This window comes from Lethenteron reissneri, chromosome 8 (assembly GCF_015708825.2).
Source record: "Lethenteron reissneri isolate LAM-NWPU_2019-01 chromosome 8, ASM1570882v1, whole genome shotgun sequence".
In the NCBI taxonomy this organism is placed as follows: domain Eukaryota; kingdom Metazoa; phylum Chordata; class Hyperoartia; order Petromyzontiformes; family Petromyzontidae; genus Lethenteron; species Lethenteron reissneri.
The window spans coordinates 8633245-8644103 of NC_083786.1; positions in this window are offsets into that span (position 1 = coordinate 8633245).

The following is a 10859-nucleotide window of genomic DNA, read 5'->3' on the forward strand; positions in this document are numbered from 1 at the left end:
AGAGAGAGAGGGGGCCAGGTAAGGGAGGGGGGTGGCAGTTCGTCTCGGCGCGTCTCGGCTTACAGAGCACGCGGCACGGCGCGGCGAGCCGCTTTGATGTCACTGGAGGCAGGCCGAGGTCTCTCGCGTTGAGTCCCCCAGGGGGTTTGGGGTGAGACGCGCTCGCTTCCTCGCTCGCTCGCTCACTCCACGGGTGAAAAGATCCGCTCACGCCACCACCACCACCAAACCACGTCGCACGACGCGCGCGGCCATGAATAGAATCGAACAGAGTCGCGGTGATCTCTCTGCAGTGACGTCACGGCGCAGAGAGACGTTTTTTTTTCTATCGTACGACCGTATTAGCAACACAAATAATAATAACAATAGCATCGCTGGCTGGCCTCGTGCCTGGATTCCTGCCTGCCTGGCTGGCGCGCAAGTGCGCGTTGCACGGCAGTGACGTCACCCGCATCCCACATGCATTGACGCTCTCACAGCAGCCGTCTTCATTCTGGATTAGAAGAACAACGTTTCGCTTGCTGGGTAGACGTCACGTCCGGAGGGACGGACGGTTACACATCCAAAAGAAGCGATCGTTGGTAGTGTATTCCAATGTATGTTCGGCACTCCTCTACTTACGAACATTCGACTTATGCACTTTCAGAGATACGATCAAACCTGTCCGTATGTCATATAGATGCCACGTGAAGAACCAGTGGCATCTACATCTGTGTGAGTTTATGGGTCTCTGTGTGAGTTTATGGGTCTCTGTGTGAGTTTATGGGTCTCTGTGTGAGTCTGGGTCTCTGTGTGAGTCTATGGGTATCTGTGTGAGTCTATGGGTCTCTGTGTGAGTTTAAGGGTCTCTATGTGAGTTTATGGGTCTCTGTGTGAGTCTATGGATTTCGCTGTGAGTCTATGGGTCTCTATGTGAGTCTGTGGGTCTCTGTGTTAGTCTATGGGTCTCGCTGTGAGTCTATGGGTCTCTGTGTGCGTCTATGGGTCTCTGTGTGAGTTTATGGTTCTCTGTGTGAGTCTATGGGTCTCTGTGTGAGTCTATGGGTCTCTGTGTGAGTTTATAGGTCTCTGTGTGAGTCTATGCGTCTCTGTGTGAGTCTATGGGTCTCTGTGTGAGTTTATGGGTCTCTGTGTGAGTTTATGGGTCTCTGTGTGAGTCTATGGGTCTCTATGTGAGTCTATGGGTCTCTGTGTGAGTCTATGGGTCTATGTGTGAGTCTATGGGTCTCTGTGTGAGTCTATGGGTCTCTGTGTGAGTTTATGGGTCTCTGTGTGAGTCTTTGGGTCTCTGTGTGAGTCTATGGGTCTCTGTGTGAGTCTATTGATCTCGCTGTGAGTCTATGGGTCTCTGTGTGAGTATATGAGTCTCTGTGTGAGTCTATGGGTCTCTGTGTGAGTCTATGGGTCTCTGTGTGAGTCTATGGGTCTCTGTGTGAGTCTGTAGGTCTCTGTGTGAGTATATGGGTCTCTGTGTGAGTTTATGGGTCTCTGTGTGAGTCTATGGGTCTCTGTGCTAGTCTATGGGTCTCTGTGTGAGTCTATGGGTATCTGTGTGAGTCTATGGGTATCTGTGTGAGTCTATGGGTATCTGTGTGAGTCTATGGGTCTCTGTGTGAGTCTATGGGTCTCTGTGTGAGTCTATGCGTCTCTGTGTGAGTCTATGGGTCTCTGTGTGAGTCTATGGGTCTCTGTGTGAGTCTATGGGTCTCTGTGTGAGTCTATGGGTCTCTGTGTGAGTTTATGGGTCTCTGTGTTAGTATATGGGTCTCTGTCTGAGTCTATGGGTCTCTGTGTGAGTCTATGGGTCTCCGTGTGAGTCTATGGGTCTCTGTCTGAGTCTATGGGTCGCTGTGTGAGTATATGGGTCTCTGTGTTAGTCTGTGGATCTCTGTGTGAGTATATGGGTCTATGTGTGAGTTTATGCGTCTCTGTGTGAGTCTATGTATGTTGAACTTTTTTCGCACCGTACGTAGCCAACGGTGCTCATCGGAGGTGCGGGGGAAGGACAACAAACAACACCGGTAGACAGTTCTCCTCCTTCCCATGGCTGTCCGTCCAGTTACAACAACAACATAAAACCCCTCTACATGAAAGTGTTTACTTTGACACAGTCCACCAGTCGCCAACGGGGCGAGGCAGAGGGAGACCACCAGGGCGAAGGCGAGGAAGAGGACTTCCCACGTGGCAAGCGGCGACAGATTCCAACCCGACCCCCCCCCCCTTGAGCCCCCTAGAACCGGACCCCCCCCCCCACCACCATCACATTTGTCCCGTCAGAATTACCAACTCCTCGTGGTCAGCGCACTGCGCTACGAACCGCGCCACCTTGAGTACGATGCCACTGCTAGCAACATTGGCATTTAAATCGGCCCCAAAAAGTTAACTCAGCCTTCGACGATTACATCGTGAGGCGAGTAAGCATCATCACTGGGGAGACAAAGGCGGCCGGGCGTGGAGCTGGCCACCCACACACTCTCGTGTGCCGTGCCGGTCTTCATAGGTGCTCGCTAACAGTACTTGGCCCAACATTCTGTTAAGGCTATACGGAGGGTCTTTGTCTATAGCCATCAGCCAACCTTGGTGGATTAACTCACAGCACCTGGGTGGTGTGTCCCGTGATCTCCTGCCAGCACCTAGCCTGGCACAAGCAGCACGAGGTGTGGCCAAGACTACGCCCGGCCGCCTTTGTCTCTCCCCCAGCGCTCATGTTGACATCAGCGTTGTCGTTGGTCGCGAGCGAGAGAATCGATCTCGAGTCGCCAGTATCGTAGGGGGCAGTGCCGCTCACAAGTGCGCCTCTGTGCGTGCATGCAACAAACGACAAAGCTCCCCCGTATAGCCTCAACAGACTATTGGGGCAAGTGTTGTTAGCGAGCACCTGTGAAGGCCGGCACGGCACACGAGGGGGTGGGTGGCCAGCACCACGCCCGGCCGCCTTCGTCGACCCAGTCCCAGTGGCGATGTTTACACACCGCACCAGGTACTCATTTGAGGCTGAGTCGACCTATGGGAGGCCCAGGACCGGTTCAGATAATCGTCACCGGCGTTGGCCGTGAGCGAGAATCGAACCCGGGTCGCCGGGTTTAGTAGCGCAATGTAGCGCTAACCGCAACGCTACCGCTCCCCATACACACACACAGCCACACACACACAGCCACACACACACAATCACACACACACACACAATCACACACACACAGCCACACACACACAGCCACAGTCACACACACACAGTCACACAGACACAGCCACACACATACACAGCCACACACACACAGCCACACACACACAGCCACACACAGTCACACACACACAGCCACACACACACACACAGTCACACACACACAGCCACACACACACACAGCCACACACACACACAGCCACACACACACAGCCACACACACACAGCCACACACACACACAGCCACAAACACACAGCCACACACACACAGTCACACACACACAGCCACACACACACAGCCACACACACACACAGCCACACACACACAGCCACACACACACACAGCCACACACACACAGCCACACACACGTGCGTGTGGTGGACGCACGTGCGTGAGAGTGCGTGACTGTGAAGGTCGCGAGCCGTGAGAACGTCTTGTGGTTCACACGAGACTTGGCACCCGCTCTGAGTAGGAGTGGTCACTCGTGGACAGTGCCTGATGCGGCCCCGATTGTTTTATTGAATATGACCGCCCTTTCAGAGACAAAGATCACCCGTGTAGCCTGTAACAGACTGTTGGGGCAAGTACTGTTAGCGAGGACCACCTATACACACGTACAAAGACAAAAATCACCCATGTAGCCTGTGACAGACTGTTGGGGCAAGTGCTGTTAGCTGGGACCACCTATACACACGTACAAAGACAAAGATCACCCGTGTAGCCTGTAACAGACTGTTGGGGCAAGTGCTGTTAGCTGGGACCACCTATACACACGTACAAAGACAAAGATCACCCGTGTAGCCTGTAACAGACTGTTGGGGCAAGTGATGTTAGCTGGGACCACCTATACACACGTACAAAGACAAAGATCACCCGTGTAGCCTGTATCAGACTGTTGGGGCAAGTGCTGTTAGCGAGGACCACCTATACACACATACAAAGATCCCCCGTGTAGCCTGTGACAGACTGTTGGGGCAAGTGCTGTTAGCGAGGACCACCTATACACACATACACATACAAAGACAAAGATCCCCCGTGTAGCCTGTGACAGACTGTTGGGGAAAGTGCTGTTCGCGAGCACCTATGAAGGTCAGCACGGTACACGAGGGGCTGGGTGGCCAGGACCACACCCGGATAAAGACATACAAAGACAAAGATCACCCGTATATCCGTGGCAGACTGTTGGGGCAAGTGCTGTTAGCGAGTGGCACCTATGAAGGCCGAGGAACGGTACACGAGGGGGTGGGTGACCAGCACCACGACCGACCGCCTTTGTCTCCCCAGTGGCGATGTTTTACACACCACACTGGGTACTAATTTGAGGCTGAGTCGACACACAAATATTTCCCCCATGTAGCCTTAACTTGTGGGGCAAGTCCTGTTCGCGAGCACCTATGCAGGCCAAACACGGCGAATGAGTGCACACAAAAACAAATATTCCCGTATAGCTTTCACAGACCGTTGGGGCAAGTGCTATGAAGGCGGGAACGACGCACGAGGGGGATGGTGTGGCCGCAGCTTCGTCAGCGGCCGCCTTTATCTCTCCCCTGAATGCTGATGTTTCCACAGATCGCTCCCATGTACTCGTTTAAGTCTGAGCCGACCTAGAGGAGTTTACCGCCGGTTCATACAATCGCATACCGATGTGAGTCCGTCGTTAAGTGGGAATCGAAATTAGGTGGCACCTGGTTCGTATGGGCAGCGCGCTAACCACTGCGCCACCGCTCCCCAGGTACATCGGCCTACGCAGCATCATGCGTACACACACACACGCGCGCGCACACGTAATCATGTGACGCCAACTGGCAAAAACGCGTTAAATCTCTCAAACAGAACTCATGTTTGCTTAGTGACAGATGCCGTCTGTTCACGTCTCTAAAATCAACAACACGCAGCACCACAGCGCCGGAATAAAATCACACGTCAAGGGTGGCGAGCAACAAGCGAAAAAGTTTTGCTGTCTGGACGGACGTCGCGTCCGGAGCTACGGACGGACTTGACGGATGGACAGTTACGTTCAAAGGAGGCGTGCTGGGACTGCGAGCAGCTTTGAAAACAACCGGAACACATTCGCCAATAACTTTACGTTCAAACTAAATATATATTTCGATTTAAAGCTTTCGTGACTGCAGGGATTCATCTTCTTGGTTCTTTCGGTAAAGTCACGTAGAAGGGAAATAATAAAAGAAAACGCTGTCTCCCCGACAGACCTGGTCGTCACCTGAGGACGGCTGCTTGCGTTGTGGCCGAAACGTCGTGAGAATTATTTTATTATGTTTTATTTTTATTATTTTATTATTTCCCTTCTACGTGACTTTACCGAAAGAACCAAGAAGATATGAAAATATATATACAATAATCGACGGTTTGGGACAACAACAATAATAAAATCGTTTATCACACTCGTTTACTCACGAACGAGTCTCAAGACTTGTTTTTCACAGCAAGGAATCTTTGTTAAGTTTTTATTTATTTCCGCAGTCGCAGTGGGGGAGGGGAAGACGATACTCCTGCCCACGGGTGTGAAACTCCCATTGAGAAACTTGCCGTGTAAAAATCTGTCATCGCCGGCCTGTAACTTGACCAATGCCACTCACGGCAACATTGCACGGTAGTGGGGTTAATGTTTGAGCTATGCGAGGACGCAGGAGAACCAGGAGGAAACCCATGCAGAACAGCGGCGTACAAACTCGACACAGAAAGATGCCCCAGTCGGGAATCGAACCCAGGCGAAGTTTCGCTGGTCGACGCTTACGCTGCCATCAACGCTGCCACCTGAAGAGCGATGGACATTCTTATTTGCAGGGCAGGTGGTGGCCTCTCCGTCGATGACAATCGGGGAACTCCGAAAGATCCCCTGGGTCTGATCTTCCACGAAACTGCTCATGGGTCCACCCTGAATCGCATCCACTGCACAAACCATGGCACTAGATGCGGGCACCTGATGGTGCACCAATGGTGAAATTAAAAACTCTTCAGCGGTGTGCGACTTTGGTGGTCATCCAGAACAGAGACCGTGCAACGCGTCACGACGCAATGTCCCCATCCACCACTACGAAGGAGATATCGTGGCGTTGGACAACTCCACTGCTCCTGACCCGGTTTGTCTCGGGTCGACCACCCGAATGTGAGATTGTCGCTGTTGCTCTTCATCAACATCAGAAGAAGAAGAAGAAGGGGAAATCCATCCACCAGGTTTTGAATTAAAGTCTTCAACAAAATGAAAATGAAATGCAAGATTCTTAGATCTTCAAACCAGGATGGTGCTTGTGTATTTCTCTCTCTCTCTTTGTAATATTTTCCACGTGAGATTCGTTGATTGTGTTTTATGTAAGATATTTCTTAGGTGTTTTCGGTAAAGTCACGTAGGTAAAACATTAAAATTAATAAAAGTAAAATCAAATAAAAATCACGACGTTTCGGAGGCAACACAAGTCTCCGAAACGTCGTAATTTTTATTTTATTTTACTTTTATTAATTTTAATGTTTTACCTACGTGACTTTACCGAAAACACCTAAGAATATGAATCCTTGCAGTCACGAAAGCTTAAAATCTAGAATTTATGTTAGATGTGCATTTTTTTAAAATATTTCCTTTTTACTATTTTAAATCTTACCAGGTTAAGGCCCACTGAGCTACAACGCTTTTTCCATAAGCGCCCTGGTTATCACAGGTGATACGCTCAACAAAGTGGCTTATCGTCGCGCGGAAATTTACAGCAGTAACCGAATACTTTAAACGCGTGTTTCTAAATGCGGAGGGGAAAACCGGAGGAACCGGAGAAAAATCCACGCGACCACGGGGAGAAAGATCCGCAAACTCCAAATATACAGTAGCAGCAGGCGTCAGGGTCGGGATCGAACCCACGACCTCCTGCACACCAGGCGAGGGAGTTAACATCTCCTAGCCAACGTGGAGAAACTAAGATAGAACCTCTGACATTTGTTTCTGCGAATTGCTGAGCAAAGGCCCCCGCCCCCCCCCCTAAAAATAAAAACGCCAAGCAGCCAACAAAAACAGCACTCATCAAGGTTCGAACAGATACCAGTTAACACGTCAATGTTGGCGGTTGACTCGTAGAATGTGTTAGCAGATTACCACAAACGTGTATCAAATCGCTCGAATAACCTTCAGGCTGTAATAGGCGAGGCATGCAACGTGATAAGCCACTTTGTTGAGCAATTATTTGTGGTCAGGCCGCTTCTGAAATATAAGCTAAGTGAGCCTTACCTGGTAAAATAAAAAAATAGTTTAGTTTTATTCCTATATTTTTTTTACGTAATTCGTTTGTCTTTCCTATACTTTGCACTCCTATCGTGTTTTTGTATGGTTCGTTGTAGTTGGACATCTGTGAAAAGAGCTTCATAGCTCATCGGATTCCTCCAGCCTAAATAGATGTTCAGGGTAGATAGATAGCTTGATACATATAGACGTCACGCTATTTTGGACGATTTTTGACCCCCCCTCCCTCGTCACGCGGCGTCAAAACCATATTTCCATTTTGAAAATTCAACATGTTTCAAATCGCTTTAAACTATTGTAATTGTAGTGCGTATTCAATGTGGCGCTGCACTCTGATGTTGTAGGAGTGTTGTTATAACAATTAGTGTTGTTATAACAATTCTATATTTATTTACAGTTGCGCATTTTGATATGACGTCAAATTTCTCACCCCCCCCCCTCGTCACACATCGTCACACATCGTCACAAATGTCTGACCCCCCCCCAACCCCCAGGTGCGTGACGTCATTTATGGCCGGCCCCTTAGTGGGTAAAGCGCCACGGATGGTTTCGCGTGGCTGCCTCGTTTCATTATAGTTGGGGTGGGTGGGGGGAGGATGAGGGAGGTGGGGGGGTGGTGCTGTGGGATAATCTTCCATCATTACGCAGCCCGACGACAGCGCCTCGGAGCCTCCGGCGGTTACAATGAACACGCTCTACGCGGTGTACGTGTGTATAGAGATATACAAAGACAAAGATGCCCCGTGTAGCCTCGAACAGGCTGTTGGGGCAAGTGCTGTTAGCGAGTGGCACCGATGAAGGCCGGGGAACGGTACACGAGTGGCGATGTTTAGAAGTCGCAGTAGGTACTGTCCTCATTTTGAGGCTGAGTCTACCTAGGGGAAGCCTCAGGACCGGTTCAGATAATCGCCACCGGTATTGGCCGTGAGCGAGAATCGAACTCGGGACGCTGGGTTCGTAGCGCGGCGCGCTAACCACTACACTACCGCTCCCCACATCTATATATACATACACACACAAACATCCCTACACACGTATTTAATGACATATATTCACACACGCCATTACAACAGACACACACCCAATCACACAAAGACAAAGATCTCACGTACAGCCGACAACAACCGCCGTTCGCCACTAAGTGGCGTTGACGTCACCACGACTGCTTGTGCCAGGCTAGGTGCACTTTGAGGCCACGTGAAGTGTCGAACGCCCGCTGGCAGGAGTTTCACGGGGCAGACCCAGCAGGTGCCGTGGGTTTGACTGAGATGACTGGCCGATGCACCACCAATGTCACGAGACCTCCCTTGCCAGAATCAAAATATAAGAAGAGGTTTTACCCTTTCTGGCACTAAAACAGTTGTGTTCAGATGTTTAAACACCAAACTGAAACCTTTTGCAAGGAATCTGGTGTGGAACAATCAGTTTCAAATACAATGCATATAATATCAGAAAAAAAATGTGTTTGCATGTTCACCACAAGTATATCTTGTTAATGCAATTCATGGTTCCTTGCGAAATGTTTTAGTTTTGTGTTTTGAACATCTTAACACAACGGTTGTATTGCCAGAAAGGTTAAAACCTATTTCTTGCACCACCAATAACCACAACCCTCTACTAAGTGACGGTGGCATCACCACGGCGCCTGTGCCAGGTGCCCTCCGAGGCCACACACAGCGACAGTTTGTGGCGAGTGTTGTTAGCGAGCACCTATTGAGGCTGCAGCGAGACCCACGAGTTGGTAGGGAGTGGTGAGTAGTGCGGCACCAGAGGTTCTAGACCAGGGGTCGGGAACCTTTTTGACTGGGAGAGCCATAAAAGCCAAATATTTCTAAATATATTTCATTGACAGCCATATAGTATTTTTAACGTATAATAAATTAAATATGTCTTACTTTTAATGCGACTTTTGGTCACGGGACCCGTGACCCGAGAAATTTTATCTTCAAAACTAATTTCTGTTTACTTTAAAATGACACAGTATTATTAAGCAATATCACAAGTATTTTAAAATCAGTTCCAAACTGATTTTATTTTTATTTTTTTATAATTATTTTTTTCAACTCAAAATTGTCTGGGAGCCATATGCCGTCACCGGAAGAGCCATATATGGCTCGCGAGCCATAGGTTCCCGACCGCTGTTCTAGACCCCCCCCCCTCCACTCCCTCGCAGCACTAGCGGTCGACAGCCGTGGCCGGTTCCAGGATATGAACTCAGATGACAGAGGACGAAAATCCCAGTGCGCTAACCACTACGTCACCGCTCCCAGGCAAAGACAAAGATAACGATCACCCGTATAGACTTAACAGACTGTAGGGGAAAGTGCTGTTAGCGAGCACCTATGAAGGCCGGAACGGTACACGAGGGGGCGGGTGGCCAGCACCACGCCCGACCGCCTTTGTCTCCCAAGTGGCGATGTTTACACACCGCACCAGGTACTCATTTCAGGCTGAGTCGACCTAGGGGAGGCCCGGGACCGGTTCAGATAATTGTCACTGGTGTTGGCCGTGAGCGGGAATCGAACCCGGGTCGCCAGGTTCGTAGCGCGGCGCACTAACCGCTACACTACCGCTCCCCCGCTCCCAAGCACACGCACACGCGCACACACACACACGCGCGCACACACACAAACACACCCTCCATCACGCACGGTTGCACACAAAGAAGGGCCAGGTATGACAGACGCCCCCTTACTAACCAACGTCGCAGGGACCGTATTGTGTGCGAGCGCCTATTTTTACAGAGCTTCTCGGTCCCGTGAGACTGTGTGGGAACCCGCGCGCAAGACACGCCCTGACCCTCAAAGACAAAGATCCCCCGTACAGCCTTCACAGACTGTTGGGGCAAGTGCCGTTGGCTACCTGTCAAATTCCGAGTGGATTTTAAGACACTGCTATTAACCTAGAAGGGCGTATAATGGCTCACTCCGCATTACTTGCAGGAACTAATACATTTAAAGATTCCATCAGGGTCCTTTAGATCCATCTTCTTGGTTCTTTCGGTAAAGTCACGTAGAATGGAAATAATAAAGTAATACAAATAAAACATAATAAAATAATTCTCACGACGTTTCGGCCACAACGCACGCAGCCGTCCTCAGGTGGAGAACAGGTCTGTCATTCAGACTCTGTCTTCTCGACAGACCTGTTCTCCACCTGAGGACGGCTGCTTGCGTTGTGGCCGAAACGTCGTGAGAATTATTTTATTATGTTTTATTTTTATTGGTTTATTATTTCTATTCTACGTGACTTTACCGAAACAACAAAGAACATAATAACCCCTATGTGTCCTGAATATTGGGAAACCCTGTTGCTTCCTTACCGTACCGTACTACCACCCAGTTCTTAAATCCATCCGCAAACACATTCCTGCGGAGGGAGCTGGTAGGAACGTTGGGTTGCTCGGTCAATGGCCAGGGTCAACGGCGGCGTGG